Source organism: Gopherus evgoodei, chromosome 8 (assembly GCF_007399415.2).
Source record: "Gopherus evgoodei ecotype Sinaloan lineage chromosome 8, rGopEvg1_v1.p, whole genome shotgun sequence".
Lineage (NCBI taxonomy): Eukaryota > Metazoa > Chordata > Testudines > Testudinidae > Gopherus > Gopherus evgoodei.
Window position 1 is genome coordinate 44,336,011 of NC_044329.1, and position 21,818 is coordinate 44,357,828.

Below are 21,818 nucleotides of genomic sequence, written 5' to 3' on the forward strand. Positions count from 1 at the left end.
ATACACTTGTGACTTAACTGAGTGGATGGTTAATCAATTAGCTGACTGGCTAGCAGTGATTTCAGCAGAGGAAGAATCCGCCTGGATTCCAGCTGAAGGTTCCTACAAGCAATGAAGGGAAGATGCTGTTTTAGACTCAGCAGACTGTATAGATTTGGTGATCAAAGACTCTAACTAAGACTTAGGTGAACAAAACCTAACCTTTTGGGAACTTTCAGTTTCTTCTTCCTGTATTTCTGTGGGGACTGAACTGTTCAGATTTAAATTAGCTTTTTTTTTGTTTATGTATAACTATGAAGGTAATGTCTGTGGATTATAAAAGAGCCATGTCATGCTGTAACAATTAGATTATAAAATCTTATGATAAAGAAACAAAGTTATTTAATTAAATTCATTTCTTTAGTTCCTTTTGGGAGTTGAATATGGGGAGGTTAACTCTGTGGAATCCTTGCTGAAAATCCTTAGAGACTGAACTCTGGGTCTCCAGCTACTCTTCTATGGGAGTTGGGGTGTTTTTAGGCATTGCAGAAGGGTAATGAAGTGAGCTCTAGCCCACCCAAAGGTTACACTTGCATCCCAAATCCCCTCTCACAGTCCAAATCCCCAAGCCCTGAGCCCTCTCCTGCACCCCAACTCCCTCCCAGAGCCTGCACTCTCTGCCCCAGCCCGGTGAAAATGAGTGAGTGAGGAGGGTGGGGGAGAGCAAGAGAGTGAGGACAGGCATGGAGTGAGTGGGGGCGGGGTCTTGGAGAAGGGGCAGTGAAGGGGTGGGGCTTTGGGGAAGGGGCAGTGCCGGGGGCAGGGCAAGGGTGTTCGTTTTTCTGTAATCAGAAAGTTGGCAACCCTAGTCTTGTCTCCTGACTGAATGTGTCTTCTCCTGGGACAAAAGGTAACTTCACAAAGTACCATAATCCTATATTTTGTTGGTGGCTCATCCTGAGGTTCCATTCTCAGTGGCTTCCTCAAAATCACACATGAGGCTAAGGGGGCCCCTGCAGCACTCACAATGCAGTGGGAATGGTCAGAGAATTTGGGAGCAAACCTCTAGCATATTCTACTGAGCATATGCAGATAGGAATTTTTGGAGGCATGTAACTTGGCCAAATCTTAGTGGACTTTTCTAGTGACAGCAAAAGCCACTTGTCCGACACCAGCACTATGCTTCTGCTAACTTTTGTAATCGTGCTCCAAATCCCTGAAGTGTTGGAGAACTTCAAGAAATTGCCAGAAAAAGAGGTTACTACAGGGAAAATTATCCCTTCTCCCCAGCTTTGTTTTCAGAAATGTCTGAATGGGTTTTGATTAAATTTTCCCAAACATTTTAATGTGAGATAGAAGACAAACATGGATGCTTTCAGCCTGAATGACGAAATTTTGGCACCGGGAAAGGGAAGCATTAAGCAAGCTTTAATGTGGGTGTTATCAGTGCCTGCTCTGATAAAAGGGTTTTGTGGCCTGTGACCTGAGAACAGAAGTTCTGAGAAGATGACATTGAGAATCCTAGTGATTGTGACTCTTCCATTGCTAAAAGAGAGAGCATGGGTTCATGGTGAGGGAGTGTGGTCTGCTATTTAGAGGGAATGAGAAATCAGGTGTAACCCCCAGGCCATGCTATGTTTCACAGTCTCTGTCAATTGAATGCAGAAGGGGGTGTCTCTCTCCTACAGCCAGCAGCTAGAGAGGCTGCCTCTTTAACTCGTGCTGTTATGACTTCTGCTTTAGAAGCCCCTGTTTCAGTCTCCAGGGTTGGCCAAGATGATGATCGTCACCATGGCAGCTTCTGATCCAATCACCATCAAATCTGCTGCGTGACCATGCACAGGTAGCTACCATAAGCAGGGTCTGAATGAACTTTTCCCTGACAGCTAGCTGGGAGCGGGAGAGACTTCAGGAGCAAACTGTATTTATATGAACACACCTACTATGCTTAGATATCCAGGAGATAGAGCAGTGTTGCTCAAAGTAATCAACTTTGTCTGGTGTTGGGTTACAAATCACTTTAATACTGAAGGCAAGGGAGTGAAATGTGGTTATCAATAGTGTTATTATTGTAAGAATAAAGGGAAGCAGAACTATGCTTAACCTGTCCCAGATGGGGGGGGGGTCACCCTCAGCTGAAAGGACCTCATTAAGCCAGGGCCTTGAATGCCAGACCCCTGTGAAGGTAAGGGAGAGATACTGGTGTCCCAGCTATGAGGTGTGCACCCTCCCTAGACCTGACCTGACCCAACCCATCCCACTGGAGCCTTTATTTTAAGTGCTTAAATGAGAACTGAAATCATTTGTAGTGGGGCAGCATTTCTACCCAGCCTACTAAAATCACTATGAGATTGCAGGAGTGTCAGCAGAAGGTAACTGAAGGCAACCAGTCAGCTGGTGGGAGCAGCAAGCAATCAGCCAGTGGGAGCAGAACAAGTGGTGGGTAGGGCAGCTAGCAGAGAGGTACCGTGGCTGCTATGGTGGCCAGTGGAGAAGAACTAGCCAGAGCAAGTGCTCAGATAGAGGAGCACACAAGGTGCCTTCTTCCCAAGAGGGAGGTGAACTCATACAGATCTACACCTCGGAAACTTGGGTCCTCTCTGACCAAGGACAACTACTGTGAGTGGGGTATGGTGAGGGAGCAGAGAGGGGCATAGAAAAGGAACTGTTGGTTGTAGAACTCAAGAACATGAGCCGGAAAGCACTGTCCCACGCACTCTGGCATGAGTGTCCTGCTCACAGCTTTAGGATTATGAATCCTACTTGTGGCATTTTCCCTAATTATTGTCAGGTGACTTCCCTCCCTTCAATAAGTTTCTTTTTTACACTCAGACTCTGTACTTGCGAGTGGGGAAGTATTGCCTCTCAGAGGCACACAGATGTGGTGTGTAATTTTCCCAGGTTACTGGGTGGGGGATCAAGCCGATTCTGTGTTTTATTGTTGAAGAGGAACTCCTAGTTATTGAACCCGGGTCTGGTTGCTGCTGGATCCACCTGGAAGAAGGATTACACTATTTTTCTATTTCATGCACCATTTTCTCCATCTGAATGTCTCTGCCTCACACAAGGTTGTGGCAACAACCGTTTGTAAACCACTTTTGTCTGAGGAGTTCAATTAATGGGGGGCATGTCAAATCCGAAGGAGATTTTTGCAAACACTATTTTGGATGCAGTAGTTTTCTCTTCCCCATTCTTACAGAGGTTATTCGGGTAGAAAACTGTTATCTGCTGGATTAAAATATCGATGTTGCTGAGTAGTTCATCTGCTGCTGTTGGCTATTCTTCACTTGCTGTCAGAATCCTCACAATCATCTCCACAACTACCAGTGAAAAGCCCTGGTAGGAGCAAATGGAAGCCTGAGAAAGGGGGAATATCTCCTGCTTCCCTGCAAGTGACTAGCCCCTCTTTTCTGGGTTCAGTAGTTAGAGAAAATGAAAAACATACAAGCCAAAAATAGCAGTGCCAGCTGCAAGCATTCAGTAATCCTGAGATTTGATAATAAATGTTGGCTTCATTTCACTTGCTATCTGATTTTTGAGCCTTTAGGATTCACATTTTCAAGCTTTTCTCCATAGCCACGAAGGATAGTTCACTCCTCCCCACCCCCGAGAGTCTCACATAATCACAGGGACTGCAGGAGTGAGGGCCTTAAGACAAACACCAAAAATCACAAGACTCATGAGAAAATCATGAAATTGGGCAACACAGCCACCACTAACTATTGTACTGGGTCTACTGGCTCCTTAGTGGTGCTGGTTGAGCTGGAGAGAAAGGACCCACTGCCTGGGGGGCTCTGTGTTACCCAGAGATGTGCCCAGCAGGAGAAAGGCCCATCATTGTGAAGCCAGAGGTAAGCAGGTGGGGTTGAGCCAGAGTCTGTGTTGGAGGTTGCAGCCTGGGAGCTGACACTGAGAATTGGGCCATCAGAAGCTGTGGCAGGAGGACAGGGGTCAGCAGCCTACAGTAGAAGGGTGGTGTGGACACGCTTTGGTCAGACCACAGGTGAGAGAACAGAGCTGTGGCTGGTGAGGGCTGCAGGCCAGGGCAACTAAGGTTGCTTCCAGGACAGAGAATGGCTGGAAAGAGCGGCCCATGGGATCTGGTTCCCTTTACAGACCTGCACAGGGCTGTGCTGCAACTGTCTGACTTGTCGATGTGTGATTGACATGTCTCCTGCCTGGGGTGCTTGCACCATTCAGTTCCCAGTAGCCTGTTGAGATGATGCCAAATTGTTGTGGCCATGCTGAATTAATGATGTAAGCATAACTTGACATGAATTAAACATGGCTGAAGAACTGCAGAGGATCCTGGGAGCATGGTCCCTTTAGCAGAAGCAGATTTGATAAAGGACTAGCTAAGCCTGCATTTGTGATCGATATTGAACCTACTGATTGGCAAATATGGGCCCATACAGAAGTAGATAGCACATGCATAAAGTTCCAGCATGACGCACAGGTCAACCTGGTTATAGTAACTCTACAGCAAGAACACCACGCAGAGAGCCAGGGTGAATGACTGATGAGTAAGTAAACACGAAGTAATCTTTGTTCTGTACCCACCTTCCCCAGCCCCTTCTAAAATACTAATCAGATAAAATTAATAACAACACATCCACTGGGCATGCTTTTAAAACATATGACTTCTTTGAGGAAAAAGAGTATAAGAATCAAGCAAAGTAAATTACTAGAGAGAGAAGGGGATTCCTTAATTGATTCTTGAAGAAGCTGCTAGATAGAATAGCCAAAACTCTGCTCCGTGGGCTCGAGTAGGACTGTGAACCAGAGGGGTTTCCAAGAAGCCAAGGACTTGCCTCGAGGGAATCCAAAACAGACCAGAGGGCTGAGGAGACCAGACATGGAGAGAAGAAGTCATCCATAGAATTGGTAAACACCTTCTCTGTTTGCCAAGCAGGTACTGTGTGAGTCTAGCATGGGGCCTGTTTGGGTATATTTATAAAAGAGAGGCTTGCTAAGAGGAATGTATAGCTCTTAATGTATAGTTCTTAAATGTCTAACATAGAAGTTATGTGCTTTAATGTAACTCTTTACTGCTTGTGTAATTCCTTCTCAAATAAATTGCAGTGTATGCAAAATAATTACTGTGGATCCTTTTCACTGGTATGACAGTATCTGCTCCACCCCATTTTAGGGATAGTAGCCCCTGATACCAACATTTGGTAGCAGAGGATGGTTACTGTTATGTCCAAGAAAAAAGAGTCTTTAAACTGAATCAAACTGTTCCTGAACCGGTTGCCTGTGAAAAGCTTGATATCCTGAATCACTGGTGTTAACCAACTGATTTAAATATTGTTCTGAATCAGTCTGACTTGTATTAATTCTAGCTCAGGGATCAGATTTCGTTACAGTATGCAGAGATGGAAATATACCAGTGAGTGGGGTTGTATTGGTCGTTCCTAGAGTGGATGATTTTTCGCAAATGCAGGCAGGGAAGGGTCGTTGTACCAGGGGACGAGGGGGATGCCCTGAAAGTCCTGGGAATGGTTGAGAGGTGTTTATTGAGACAGGCATGTGAAGATCTTGGTTCTGATCCATGGTTGTCAAACACTGTTCCTGTCCCATATAAGGAAGGGTGTTTGAATGAAATGCTGTTAAAATATCAGACGTGTGGCACTCCTACTCCTAAAAAGGAACAAATGACAAATGCTGCTGTGTGGATTATGTATTAGGCTGTGAATAAATTTGTAGAGGAGCATGAGATTTGGAAACAGGAGAAGGAAAGTTTGCAACAGGAGCTGGAAAAGCTGAGATTGCAAAATATAGGGATGAAATCAGAGATTTGCAAGCTGCTCTGACACAAAATGTAACTAATGTCCAGCAGATGGCTTGTCAGGAATTGGAATGTAATATGAATACACAAATGCAGAAAAACCAAAAATATAATTTGTGTCAATTTTACCTGAACAGGCTTCAAAGCCACCTGGAAAAGAAAATAGTAAAAAAATGCACTGAAGTGATTAATAAGCTGAAATCTGCTTTGGTGGCTAGAAAAACTATTTGTAGTGTGGCTTTTAATCCTGGTCCCTTGAATGATGAAGAATAGAAAAATGCTGTGCAGGAGTGGCAGGGGAAAAAAGCACAAGAGAAGAAGGAGGAATATGTAAAGGCAAGCACCCCTCCACCCCCATATAAATATATGAAAGAAGAAAAGAAGGGCAAAAGGTTGTGTGTGTCATTACAGTCTGGCCAAAAATATGGGAATGAAGCCGCAAGTCAGCCTACATACCATAACATTAATATACCTGTAAGGCATCCACAAGTGATTAAAAACAAGGATATAGAGCTAAATACTATACTGATGGTACAATGGTGAAAGATCAAGAAGGGAGTTTGGTGTTTGAACTTCTGGATGAGGAGGATGAGCCTATTGAATCAGGGGAAGAAACAGAAAGACAGCCTGCAGTGGTGGTTCAAATACCTAAAACCCCAGGCTATGTATTGAAAGAAACAACTCGTCCATTGACCGAGAGCAAGAAGCAGGCATTAGCAAAGAAATTAGGCCCCTTGACTCAGAAAACATGTCTGAGGTGATTAATGGAATACACTGTTAGAAAACATTTGGATTCAGGAGACCTAAGGGAGCTGGTAATAACTTGTGCTGGCCCTATGGAAGGTGGTGTTAGCAGAGCTTGAAATGGAGTCAAACTGAGAGGACAGAGAGGTTGCGGTGTGGAGGATAGCTTGAGATTTCTTAACCCCTTCTGAGTTAAGAAAGGCAGTTTTGCTGGTGCATCAGGAGGAAGGAGAATCAGTTATGGCTTATTGTGCTAGACTGTTGTTAGCAGGTTCTCTAGCTGATATGGAGCAAGGGCAAGTAACGAATTTGTTATATGATGGTTTAAGAGACCCTGTTAAGGTGTTTATAAAATCTCAGAAGAAGTTGGATCAGGCCAAATTGATTACACTGGCCTGGGAGGCAAAAAAGGTAGTGAGCAGAATAAGTGGCTCCTCCCGGATGGCAGTCAACAAGGTTTCTTACAGTAACTGAGCAGGCTATAGTGGTCCTAATCATGCCGGTATGGGACGTGAAGTGGAACAATCCAACAAAGGACACGGAAGATCCAGTGGAGGATCAGTGTGAACACAAATATGGGCTTTACTCCAGGAAAAAGGAGCAGATATGACTCATTTAGATAAACAGTCTTTAGAGGTTCTGTTAAATGCTGTGGGTGATTTGACAGGGAACAAGTCACAGCCTGCACCACAACCTGGGGCTAAGGCTGTTGAGATTGTGGGAACAGGTACAGGAGATCTGGTAGGCCCTTATGGCTTATTGTCCCAGGAATTGGCTCAGATGGACGAGGCAGCTTCCCATCAGGGTAGCTCCACATCTCAGTAGGGTTGCCTTGCCCTTAGCAACCCCTGACCCCAAGATTGGATGTTAGTGACTAAATTGCAGCCTCATGTGACTGGTAGAGCATACATGGAAGTGGGGCAGGTGGGAGTGGGAGGAAACATACAATGGTTGCTAGCATTAATTGACACAGGAGTGGAGGCAACTCTGATTAAATCAGTACAGGAGGACATGCAGATAGGACAGACTATTCCTTTATTTGGATTTCAGGGCAGAGGAGGGAAAAGAATTTTATTAAAAAAATCTGTCATGGGAAATGGGATGCACTAAGATTTGGATGGATACAGTGGTCTGTAACAGCATGACTGAAAATACTATCTTAGGTACAGATGTGGTACAGCAGGAAAAATGAATAATTGATCTGGCAGGACGTTGGCTGTGGAAAAGGGAAACAGGGATTGTAAATGAGCAAGTAATACCAGGAGGATTAAGAAAAGGAGCTTGCAAAGCCATAGCAGCTGTGGTGTTACCAGATAACGAATGGACATGAGAATTCCCTATGGTGTTGGCCAAGAAAAAAATCCAAAGGTGGGGGCATACGAGCAGCAGTGAAAATAGTAGGAAAATTTGTAAAACCAGTTCCTCAATATTCCTATCCTGCAGAAGCTGTTCCGCATATAGAAGAATCGCTACAGGATTGAAAAGAGCAAGAAGTGGTGCTGGAATGCCAAAGTCCATACAATTCTCCTATCTGGCCTGTGTGAAAAGCAGATGGAAGGTAGCACCTCACAACTGATTATAGAAAAATCAATGTGGCTATAGTCCTGGTGGCACCAATAGTAGCTAATCTCTCAGTGATCTTGGCTGGAATAGCTGCAGCTGCTAAATGGTCCTGTTACGTGCATGCCACCTTTTCCCAGTCCGTAGGGCTCCAGGCATAACCTGGTTAATTTATGCACCCCAAATTCCTTTTCCCAATTCCTAGGGCTCCAGGCAAAAAGCACCTACCCTTACCCAATTCGTAGGGCTCAGGGCCACCTGTACCCAATTCATAGGGCTCAGCGTGTAACTAAACTGGTCAATTTAAGTATCTACACCATTTACCAATTTGTAGGGCTCTAGGTGTATACTACTTCTGCAGGTGTGCAGGACCTTTTACCAGTGAAAGAGCCTTAATATCCTGATCCTCTATTTACTAACAATTACCAAGCAGAATACACATTAAGCATTCAATGCCATCCTCACCAATCCTGATCACGCAGGCAGACTTTCCCTGTTGGCCAGGCAAGGTTGGTCTCATCTGGATCCTAGTTGCTGCATGTCACGGTCGTACAGAGAATTCTTAACAGCTCTGACCTTAGGCTGAGTCTTGGGGGTGAGTTCTTCTTCCAGGTCTTTCTTTCTTTCTTTCTTTCTTTCTTTCTTTCTTTCTTTCTTTCTTTCTTTCTTTCTTTCTTATTCTTCTCTTCCCAGCTGATCTCCAGTTTATATAGTGAAACTTGAGTCCTGCTTAGCTATACCTTAACCAAACATTTTACTGAAATCTATCTAATCAATCCTAACATACTGTAACATAATTCTCTAACCAATTATATCCCACTACCTTAATTAGTTTGTACCTAGCAAAATTAATTATGTAACAGACAGAAATAATTAAAGAACCAGACAGAGACCATACAGAAAAACAATAGGGAAGTGGGGACCATAATGACAAAACAATATAGAGATGAGGATTTCACAACTGCAACTATTGATAAGTGATTTCTTGCCAGATAGGATGCATCAAACGAAGTTTTCTGTAACCATCTTAATATCTGTTTCTTTATCTGGTGATAGTGGATACCATTAGGACAGGGTCTCCTTCTTAACAGCCTGATATTACATTATTTTAATGTAATTTAGATGGAATGTGAAACTGTGACTTCCTGCTTCTTAGCTAATGGCTGCTGCTTGGCGGCTCTTTTAATTTGGCTGCAGATGAAGGCCTTAGGCTTTAGGCCTTACAATATGGCTGCAGACAAAGGCCTTATCCATTCAGTTCTCTGTATTGGATATTGGTAACTGCCATTCCATTAACCCCAAGAGTCAGTTTCAGTTTGCTTTTACCTTCCAGAACAAACAGGTCACATTTCAATGTGTCCCCATGGGATACCATGATGCTCCAGCTATAGCACATGCACATGTGACAAGGATGTGGGATCCCTGAATTGAATAAGCCATGGGTTACTTCTTATATGGATTACATACTGATAACAGCCATTTCCCAGGAGGAGTGTAAACATTAAACTAAGATGGTCCTGGTAATAGTGGAAAAAACAGGCTTTAAATTAGCATGGGACAAGGCACAATTGGTACAGCAAGAAGTTGAATACTTAGGTACTATATTGGGACAGGAGGGTCGTACTATCAGTAAACAAAAAGTGGTAATCTTAAGTGTACCCTCTCAAAGCCAGTGGATGTGCATTCAGTTAGAGCATTGTTAGGAACTATGGGATTTCTTCAGGATTTTAAACCAAATTTTGCTGAAATTTGTAGACTCCTATGGTCCCTAATAAAAAGAAGCCGACAATGGGACTGGGGCCCAGAATATGATGAGGCAATCAGAAAGTTAAAAGAAACAGTTATGACTGCACCAGCATTAGCATATCTAGATCCAATTAAATCTTTTTACTTAATGGTTTCACACAGGTTGGGAGCTATAGGTGCAGTACTACTACAGGAAATATGCGGAAAGCAATGTCCTGTTGCTTATGGAAGCCGCAAATTAGCACCCCATGAGTCAACATTTTCTCCATGTGAATTGGAATGCTTAGCTATTCTATGGAGCTTACAGAAATGGGAATACATGACAGGGCAAGCGCTTATTATTGCAACCACAGCTCACACCCCTGTGAAGCTGATTCTGCAAGGGAAGACTTCTGATATTAGAATAAGTGATCATTGTTTGGCTAAATGGGCTCTGATTCTACAGAACTGCCAGGCTTGTGGTGAACAGAGTAAAGGAGCCCCCATTACTTCAATATGCTCTAATAATAGAAGGGGAACAACGTGAATGTCCTATGCCCATACAGACACAGTACAAGTGGCCTGTGCAAGAAGCTGGAGATCTACTACAGGCAATATTGGATCACAAGTGGGTATGATTTACAGATGGATCTAGTTATAACAAGGAGAGTCAACTTGTTTGTGCAGTAGCAGCTGTTTGTTTTCATAACAAGAACAAGAACTGAGGATCCCATGTGAAAGAATGTCAGCCCAGGGATAAGAAGTGGCAGCAGTCAAGCTGGCATTTAAAGCAACTCCCTTGAACTGTGATATGGTCATATGCTCTGATTCTCAATGGACTATACAAGGAGTGAACATATGGGCATCCATATGGAAACAACCGGAAGGCAAAAAAGTTGCATACTGAAATTACTGAAAAATCATTATTGACATCATTTGGAAAAGGACTGGTTCCACAGCAATCAAGCATGTTAAGGCTCGTGCTAAACAACATACTCTGGAAGGATACTACAATGCTAAGGAAGATAACATGGCTAGGGAAGCAGCAGCAACAACATCTTCTGTGGTTCACAGGAACATCAAAGTGGTAACTCAGTCTCAAATAAATAAAGAAGCAAATCCAGAAAAACTACATACAAACACTAATACAGCTGATCAAAATCTTCTGGAACAACACAAAGCATTCATACAAAAAAACCAAACAAAAATAAAACCAAGTAAAACAAAAAGATAACAAAAGTAAAAAAAAATTAAAAATAACAAAAAAAACCCCAAAATATAATCATAGCAAAACAAAAAAAATTAAAAAAGGAGTCCGCCAAAACAGTATAAAAAAATCCAATTTGTACATAAACAAGGACATTTTGGGGCTAAAAAAACATTAGCACAAGTAAAAAAAGTAATGTGGTGGCCAGGAATAAACGTGCATATTAACAGATTTTGCCAACATGCTTGGTGTGTGCCCAAGTTAACCCTAAAAGCAGGAAAGAAAATATACTCATAGACTCATAGACTCTAGGGTCAGAAGGGACAAATGTGATCATCTAGTCCGACCCCCTGCACAAAGCAGGCCGCAGAACCCTACCCATCCACTTCTATAACAAACCCCTAACCTATGTCTGAGTTATTGAAGTCTTCAAATTGTGGTTTGAAGACCTCAAGCTGCAGAGAATGCACCAGCAAGTGACCCATGCCCCACGCTGCAGAGGAAGGCGAAAAACCTCCAGGGCCTCCGCCAATCTGCCCCGGAGGAAAATTCCTTCCTGACCCCAAATATGGTGATCAGCTAAACCATGAGCACCAACCTGACACTAAGGGCCCATGGCAAAAATTACAAATAAATTGCATTAAAACTTAAAAAAAAAATCCTACAGAAAAAAACCCTTTTCCTTGGTGGTCGTAAATACTTTTTCAAAATGGGTGTAAGTAATCCCCTGCAACAGATAACACAGCTCAAACTACAGCTTGGGCTTTATGGACCCAAATAGTAAGCAAATGGAAATAGTGACCAAGAACCTCACTTCGTAAAAGCAGTAGTAAAAGCATTATTATTAATAATGGAAATCAAACAGAAATGGCATAGCATATAGTCTACCACCCACAAAGTGCAAAAAAAGTAATAAATAAATAAATACATTATTGAATAAACATAAAAACAGCCGAGACCAAGCAAATTCAAACACAAGGCCGAAATAAAAAAGACTGCTTTACCTGCAATCCTAATGACCATGAGAGCCTTGGAAAAAGCTGAAAGTAAGTTCTCATTGTTTAAGTTAATGACAGGTCGAGCCATGAGGACTCCTGAATTCTTACTTCCACCTTAAAAGCAAATACCTAAATGGGTGCAAAAAAAAGTTTAAATAGCAAATTTGGTACGAACAATTAAAGAAATTTGGGCACAAAAAATCAGCAAAAACAAAACAAACAAACAAAAAAAACCCATCTGGGTACCAATAAAACATAAAAAACAAAGTAATGCTCAAAAAATTGGTAAGTAAAGGTAAGCTAAAATCCACATGGAAAGGATCATTCCCTGTGAAATACATGGCCAATCCTATAATGGTTCTGGTGGCCACTCCAAATAGAAATGTATAAAGGCATTCTAATCAAATCAGACTTGTATCCATCAAAAAAGTAAGTATAATAAGTAAGTATAATAGTTCGTAAATATATAAGGTAAATATTAAATAGTATATAGTCATGTAAAATGTACTGACCTATAAGGCCCGATTAAAGGCCTGTGTTTTCTTTTGTTTTCACAAACTAATCCATGGAAGCAAGAAACATACAGTTTCGTTTGGTTATCTATGGGTTTGTCTACCATGTGGCTATCGGATCACCATCTGTCTGTCCCATGGGAGAGGTAACCAAAAACTGTGCGATCAAGCAATTTCAATAGCAATGCAGACTTATACCAAGGATACGTACAGATTTTCTCCTTTGAAGTGGGGGTACTAATCTTGAATGGGTAAAGGAGCAAAAAATAGAACTGTTATAATCACCCCTCGTAAAAAAGTAATTAAAGCAAAACAAAAAATGTATAATTTTTGACTAAAATGTCATGAAACTATAAAGGTCCTGTAGGCAAACCTAGCCTCGACCAGGCAAATGTCCTTTTAAAAAGGGTCGCCACCTTATTTAAAAATACTTAAAAAAAAATGTAAAGCAGCATTTTTAAAACCAGAAGAGTATCTGTATAAAAGTATAAAATGGACATTCCAGTATAAACATCCATTCACTTTAATTTTACCTTTTATAGAACGCAGCTTTATAACATCTCCACCAACTAAAAAAGCAAGAAGGGGAATTCGAAGACGGTCCCTAACTGCTGAAGACAATATAGATTTAGGCAAAGTTCCAACTGGCATGAACCTTACTATAAATAACGGGTCATACCCGTCCTCTGTAGCATTGTCCAAAGGTTATGTTTCAACAATGCTAATCTCTCCAAAATTAAAGAGAAAGGATACAAAAAGAACTTAACATGGGAGATGGAGAAATTTGGCACTGTATGGCGAAAAAAAAATACTAAAAAAAAATAACCCTTTCATGTAACAATAAAGCATGTTTGTCCATATAAATAGAAGGTTAAACTCTAAAATATTAACAAAGGGCTGGCAAAAACATCAAAAAACCACACTTTAGTAGTTAAATAAAAATATAATCCAAACAGTAAATAATGTGTATAAACTGAAGTGTAACTAATTGTACACATAAGTCAGGAATTCACAAATCCCAAATTATTGATACTAGAACTAGGTAACTATGAAAGCCAGATGTACCCCAGGAAAAGGTCATTCAAACCAAAGCACCCCAAGAATGTACCGTATAATTCAAGGAGCTTGGTTTAAAAATGGGACTGAGGTTCCCGCCATAAATATAAAAGCAACTATAAAATTGTGTAACATCATTAAAAATATAAACACACATCAATGAAAATGTAATTGGTGTACTCAGACCACAAATTCATTAGGGTATGGCAAAAAATATATATTGAAATAAAAATAAATAAACAAATAAATAACGGTTAAAAAAAACATTGGCATAACACTGATTTGAGGAATGGGAAGTTGTGACGGTGTCACCCATAAGGCTTTATGGAAATATGCTTATGAATGTATATATATAATGGAAATATGCTTATGAATGTATATATATATAAAACATACCTAGAGTGTGTTTTATGCTACATATGCCATGAAACATATTTCTGTAAAGGTCATGATCTACTGAATCTATTAATCCTGTTTGTAGGCATGTATCATTTTTGTATTCGAAGTTATGAATATTGGCTGCATACTTGTTTGATTCTAATTAGGCTGTAGTGAAGCAGTTGGTCAGCTTCCTGAGAAAAGACTATTTTCAGTAAGTGCCCAATCAAGAAATACTTAAGCCAACAATGAACTTGGAGACACCAATCCACATCTGGATTTTCCCAGGAATGTGGCTTGGCAGGTAAGGAACTCAATCATGCATGGCATGTGACTTGCCCAGGTGACTCCAAAACTCTATTTTGTAGCTGGACTTTGCATAGGAGAGAGGAGGGGGTCTCCACCGACAAGAGAAAGTCTATTTAAGCCCAGGGGAGACCACTCCATTTTGTCTTAAGGTGACTAAAGAGAGAGCCTCCCCACCCCCAAAGATACTTGAAAGAAACTGAAACAAAGGACAGTGACTGCAAGGGGTGTGAGTGATTGCTGGACCCAGACTAAGGGTACGTCAACACTACGAGATTATTCCGATTTTACATAAACCGGTTTTGTAAAACAGATTGTATAAAGTCGAGTGCACGTAGCCACATTAAGCACATTTTTTCTGTGGTGTGCGTCCATGGTCTGAAGCTAGCGTCGATTTCCGGAGCATTGCACTGTGGGTAGCTATTCCGTAGCTATCCCATAGTTCCTGCAGTCTCCCCTGCCCATTGGAATTCTGGGTTGAGATCCCAGTGCCTGATGGGGCAAAAATCATGTCGCGGGTGGTTCTGGGTAAATGTCGTCAGTCATTCCTTCCTCCGGGAAAGCAACAGCAGACATTCATTTTGCGTCCTTTTTCCCTGGATTGCCCTGGCAGACGCCCATAGCATGGCAACCATGGAGCCCGTTCAGCTCTTTTTTTTTACTGTCATCGTATGTCTACCTGATGCCACTGACAGAGGCGATACTGCAGCACTACACAGCAGCATTCACTTGCTTTTGCATGATAGCAGAGATGGTTATCATTTGTTCTGTACCTCTGCTGCCATTGTAAATTGGCAATGAGATGATAGTTATCTGTTGTTTTGTACTGTCTGCTGCTATCATGGGTGCCCCTGGCTGAGATCGGCCAAGGGCGCAAAGGCAAAAATAGGAATGACTCCCTGAGTCAATCCCTCTTTTATGGTATCTAAAAACAGAGTCAGTCCTGCCTAGAATATGAGGCAAGTGTACTAGAGAACCAGTCTATCAGGGAGCACAGTTGCTCCATGTCAGATCCCGCAGAAATGATGAGCTACATGCCATTCATGGGGGTTGCCCCTGCAACAACCCCATCTGTTGCTTCCCTCCTCCCCAACCTTCCTGGGCTACCATGGCAGTGTACCCCCATTTGTGTCCTGAAGTTATAAAGAATGCAGGAATAAGAAACAGTGACTTGTTAGTGAGATAAAATGAGGGGGAGGCAGCCTCCTGCTGCTATGACAGTCCAGGCAGAACATTAAGCAGTGTGGGGGAGAGGAGCCCAGCATCTCACTGCTATGATAGTCCAGGCAGTATAGAATCTTTTCTTTACACAGGAAAGGGAGGGGGCTGATGGAGCTCAGCCCCCAGTTGCTATGATGAGGATGATTACCAGCCGTTCTGTACCATCTACTGGGAATGACTGGGAATCATTCCTATTTTTACCCAGGTGCCCCTAGCTAGCCTCACCTGAGGCCAGCCAGGAGTACTCACAGGCTGATGACAAGGACGGCTAGCAGTCCTACTGCATCATCTGCCACCAGGGAGGGGAGAGGAGCAGGTACTGCTCTTCACTGCCGCAGCATCGCATCTACCAGCAGCATTCAGTAGACATAGGGTGACATTGAAAGAAGTCAAGAAACAATTTCTTTCCCTTTTCTTTCACGTGGGGGGGAGGGAGTAAATTGTCAAGCTATACTCTGAACCACGCTGGGCAATGTGTTTGAACCTACAGGCACTGGGAGCTCAGCCAAGAATGTAAATATTTTTCGGCGACTGGTGTGGACTGTGGGATAGCTGGAGTCCTCAGTACCCCCTCCCTCCCTCCATGAGCATCCATTTGATTCTTTGGCTTTCCGTTACGCTTGTCATGCAGCACTGTGTAGCCTGGAGATTTTTTTCAAATGCTTTGGCATTTCGTCTTCTGTAACGGAGCTCTGATAGAACAGATTTGTCTCCCCATACAGTGATCAGATCCAGTATCTCCCGTACGGTCCATGCTGGAGCTCTTTTTGAATTTGGGACTGCATTGCCACCCGTGCTGATCAGAGCTCCACGCTGGGCAAACAGGAAATGAAATTCGAAAGTTCGCAGGGTTTTTCCTGTTTACCTGGCCACTGCTTCTGAGTTCAGATTGCTGTCCAGAGCGGTCACAGTGGTGCACTGTAGGATACCGCCTGGAGGCCAATACCGTCGATTTGCGGCCACACTAACCCTAATCCAATATGGTAATACCAATTTTAGCGCTACTCCTCTCGTTGGGGAGGAGTACAGAAACCAATTTAAAGAGCCTTTTATATCAATATAAAGGGCCTCGTAGTGTGGACGGGTACAGCGTTAAATCGGTTTAATGCTGCTAAAATAGGTTTAAACATGTAGTGTAGACCAGGCCTAAAAGGAGATTAGTCTGTAAAAGGAAGCAATCTGGAACTGGTGATGATCTTATCTTTATTCAGTTTCTTACTGTATTAGACATAGATTTGCGTTTTTTATTTTATTTTACTTAGTAATTCACTTTGTTCTGTATGTTACTACTTGGAATCACTTAAATTCTACTTTCTGTATTTAATAAAATAAGCTTTATACAGGGTAAAACGGATTTATTTGGGTTTTAGACTCTATTGGGAGTTGGGCATCTGAGGGTATGTCTACACTACAGTATTATTCCTATTTTACAGAAACTGTTTATTTAAAACAGATTGTATAAAGTCGAGTGCACTTGGCCACACTAAGCACATTAGTTTGGCCGTGTGCGTCCATGTATCGAGGCTAGTGTGGATTTCTGGAACGTTGCACTGTGGGTAGCTATCCCATAGTTCCTGCAGTCTCCCCTGCCCATTGGAATTCTGGGTTGAGATCCGAATGCATGATGGGGCCAATACAGTGTCGTGGGTGATTCTGGGTTAATGTTGTCACTCAATCCTTCCTCCGTGAAAGCAACGGCAGACAATCATTTCACTCCCTTTTTCCCTAGATTGCCCTGGCAGACGCCATAGCACAGCAACCATGGAGCCTGTTTTGCCTTTTGTCACTGTCACTGTATGTGTACTGGATGCAGCTGACAGACGCAGTACTGCAGTGCTACACAGCAGCATTCATTTGCCTTTGCAAGGTAGCAGAGACGGTTACTAGTCTTATATCACCGTCTGCAATTGGAAATTGGCGATGATGGTTATCAATCCTTTTGTACCATCTGCTGCTGTCTTGGGTGCTCCTGGCTGGCCTCACTGAGGTTGGCTGGGGGCGCATGGACAAAAATGGGAATGACTCCCCAGGTCATTCCCTTCTTTATGTTTTGTCTAAAAATAGAGTCAGTCCTGCCTAAAATATGAGGCAAGTCTACTAGAGAACCAGAGAGCACAGCTGCTCTGGCACAGCCCCAGATATCCAGCAGAAATGATGAGCTGCATGCCATTCTAGGGGGTGCCCCTGCAACAACCCCATCCATTGCTTCCCTCCTCCCAAAACCCTCCTGGGCTACCTTGGCAGTGTCCCCCCATTTGTGTGATGAAGTAATAAAGAATGCAGGAATAAGAAACACTGACTTTTTTGTGAGATAAAATGAGGGGGAGGCAGCCTCCCACTACCATTATAGTCCAGGCAGTACAGAATCTTCATTAGACATGAAAAGGGGTGGGGGGTGAGGAGCTCAGTCTCCCGCTGCTATGATAGTCCAGGCAGTACAGAATCTTCATTAGACATGAAGGGGGGCAGGTAAGAAGCTCAGCCGCCAGTTGCTATGATGAGGACAGTTTTCAATCCTTTTGCATCATCTCCCAGGAATGACCAGGAGTCGTTCCCATTTTTGCCCAGGAGCCTTCGGCTGACCTCACCAAGGCCAGCCAGGAGCACTCACGGGATGATGAGGACGGTTTCCAAGCCTTTTGTACCGTCTACCATCAAGAAAAGAAGGGGAGGGGGTGTTGCTGTTCAGCGCCGCAGCACTGTGTCTACCAGCAGCATGCAGTAGACATACGGGGACATTGAAAAAAAGCGAGAAAAGATTTGGTTCCCTTTTCTTTCACGGGGGTGCGGCAGGGGAGTAAATTGATGACATATACCCTGAACCACCGGGGACAATGCTTTTGACCCTTCAGGTACTTGGAGCTCAGCCAAGAATGAAAATGCTTTTCAGAGACTGCGGGGACTTGTGGGATAGCTGGAGTCCTCAGTCCCCTCTCCCTCCCTCCATGAGCGTCCATTTGATTCTTTGGCTTTCCGTTACGTTTGTCACGCAGCACTGTGCGGAGTCCCTGCTGTGGCCTCTGTCTGGAGATTTTTTCAAATGCTTTGGCATTTCGACTTCTTGAACGGAGCTCTGATAGAACAGATTTGTCTCCCCATAAAGCGATCAGATCCAGTATCTCCCGTACAGTCCATGCTGATCAGCGCTCCACGCTGGGCAAACAGAAATGAAATTCAAAAGTTCGCGGGGCTTTTCCTGTCTACCTGGCCAGTGGATCCAACTCCAGATTGCTGTCCAGAGCGGTCACAATGGTGCACTGTGGGATAGCTCCTGGAGGCCAATACTGTCGAATTGCGGTCACATAAACCCTAATCCGAAATGGCAATACCGATTTGAGCGCTACTCCCCTTGTCGGGGAGGAGTACAGATATCGATATTACAAGCCCTTTATATCGAAATAAAGGGCTTCGTTGTGTGGATGGGTGCAGGGTTAATTTGGTTTAACGCTGCTAAATTCGGTATAAACGCGTAGTGTAGACCAGACCTGAGTGTTAAAGATAAGAACACTTTTGTTAGCTGCTTTCAGTTAAGTCTTCAGCTTTGGGGCAAGTAATTCAGACTCTGGGTATGTGTTGGAGCAGACAGGTGTGTCTGCCTCAGCAAGACAGGGTGGTGGGGTTCCAAGCTGGCAGGGAAAGCAGGGGCAGAAGTAGTCTTGGCACATCAAGTGGCAGCTCCCATGGGGGGTTCTGTGATCTCACCTGTCATAGAGGCATAGTCAAGCAGGGTCTGTGCTCACCTGATTGCTTTGAGATACTGGTAGTGATTTTAAATGAGTTTTAACTGCGGTGGCTGGAGAACAGACAAAGTGATTACTGGTTATATTCTGTTTGCTTATTTCGGGCAAGGGAAGTAGGGACAGAAAAGGAAGCAAGTATCTAAACAAAAATGTCCTAAACAGCATCAATGTGCTTTAAAATGCCATACCTCATATATAGGAAGTATACAATGTAAAAAAGGTTATGGGTTAATATAAGCAAAGTAGCCTAGAATCATCATAATATAACCAGTTGTTCCCCTGAACATATAAAATGTTTAATTCCAGACTGTAACCACAGATGCAAATACTTATATAATGGGTCCAAATGTAAAGTTTTCCTAAACTTATTCCCTAAAAATTGGATGATTAACACCCATTAGCCTAACTGTTCTAAATTGATTGCACAATATAATGTCTGGAATGTCAAAAAAAAACATATAAAAAACACTAAACACTGGATGGGAGTGGGAAACACGTGGAGCCACTCTACCTTAACGGAGTACTCACTTTTTGTTTTATATATTAAAAAACAAAAAATAAAAAATAAGATATTCTGTAATAAAATTAAGTAAACTGTTTGAAAAAAGTGTTTTAAATATTGTTACACAAATAAAAACTATTTGCTCAAAATTATCCTAAAAAAAGTTCGTATAAAAGCCAAAAAATCTTTAAAAAAAATTAAAAAATCTTAAAACAAAACCAAAAAAAAAAGAAAAAAGAAACCCCCCCTCTTTGGCCCCAAAGTCTTACCTGGGCAGTAAGTTACTACTCTTACATTAATCAATCATTCCAAAATACCTGGAAGGTGAAAGTGCATACATGTACCATATGCACATGCACTCTTGTATTTTCCAATAAAATAGCAATAAAAAGGCACAGAAAGTGTATCTGGTAATATATACCAGTGCTTAAAAAAATAAAACAGGGTGCTATAAAATAGTACCAAAAAAAAATTATGGAAAATACCTAAATTAAAATAAAGGCAAATACTAAATGACCAATAAAAATGGAGTATTTTGGTTAATAAAAGAATTAAAATTTAAAATTAAAAAAAAAAGGTAATCTCACCTTAAATGTACAGTAAGAAATAGTTGGTAAAAATATATAAAATAAACCAAAAAAATATTTGCATAAAAAAGGGTAATGTAACAATAAACAACCAAACTTGGTTTATAAACCAAAAAAAACAGTGTGCTCATAAAAATATAACTCATTTCCAGTACAAACAACATCAATGGCACCCTCAAATAACTAAAACCTTTATAGCTCACCCTAAATTAACATCGCCAAATTAAAAAAAAACAAGTAAAATAATACAAATTAAAATATAAAAATACAAACTAATCAAGGCACACTGGACCAAATAAAACAGTCAACTTAATTAATAATATCTATAAAAGGTATGCTTGCTCAAAAGTATAAAATTGTTTAAAAAGCTGTGTCATAAACAGATAGCTAAGGGTTAATGTCTCTTTCACCTGAAGAAAAGTAACCTGAAGCACCTGACCAGAGGACCAATCAGGAAACCAGACTTTTTCAGGTCTGGGTGGAGGAAAGTTTGTGTCTGAGTTCTTTGTCTTGAATCTGTCCCTCTCGGCTATGGGAAGGATTTTTCTATTTCCTGCTTTCTAATCTTCTGTTTCCAAGTTGTGAGTACAAAGATAGGTTTGTTTTTTTGTATTTACATGTATGTGTTGCTGGAGTGCTTTGAATTGTATTCTTTTTGAATAAGGCTGTTTATTCATATTTCTTTTAAGCAATTGACCCTGTATTTGTCACCTTAATACAGAGAGACCATTTTTATATATTTTTCTTTCTTTTTACATAAAGCTTTCTTTTTAAGACCTGTTGGAGTTTTCTTTAGTGGGGAACTCCAGGGAATTGAGTCTGTGCTCACCAGGGAATTGGTGGGAGGAAGAAGTCAGGGGGAAATCTGTGTGTGTTAGATTTACTAGCCTGACTTTGCATTCCCTCTGGGCGAGGGGGGGAAGAGAGATAAGCTCTCGGTACTTCTGTTTTCCAAGGCTGGAAACGGGGAGGGTGGAATCCCTCTGTTTAGATTCACGGAGCTTGCTTCTGTGCATCTCTCCAGGAACACCTGGAGGGGGGGAAGGGAAAAGGTTTATTTCCCTTTGTTGTGAGACTCAAGGGATTTGGGTCTTGGGGTCCCCAGGGAAGGTTTGGCGGGACCAGAGTGCCCCAAAACACTCTAATTTTTTGGGTGGTGGCAGCTTTACCAGGTCCAAGCTGGTAACTAAGCTTGGAGGTTTTCATGCTAACCCCCATATTTTGGACGCTAAGGTCCAAATCTGGGACTAGGTTATGACAAGCTGTAAAAAAATAAAATCTCAGATGTGTGCTTGGTACAATGTATGTCAAGTAAGAACATAAAATAAAGTTAAATGGGTAATGTTATTTTAAATTTCTAAAACTGCTGTATTATTACTTGTATGTTTCTGTTGTAGATATCAAATGTGTAAGCAATATAAAAAACCCCAAGCTTTTCAAAAAACTTATAAAATTAAGTTGTTAAATTATGCAACTAATAATCGTTAAATAATGCTTTACGTTTTATAAAAAACA

General features: G+C 42.0%; 1 long non-coding RNA gene across 1 annotated transcript; it reads left to right on the plus strand.

Moving 5' to 3' along the window:
- The first annotated feature begins 697 nt into the window (after positions 1–697).
- LOC115656545 lies at positions 698–18,388 on the plus strand. The gene is made up of 3 exons (XR_004001691.1): positions 698–710; positions 9,685–9,688; positions 18,268–18,388. It is a non-coding gene; the product is annotated as an uncharacterized LOC115656545 (long non-coding RNA).
- Positions 18,389–21,818: the final 3,430 nt, after the last annotated feature.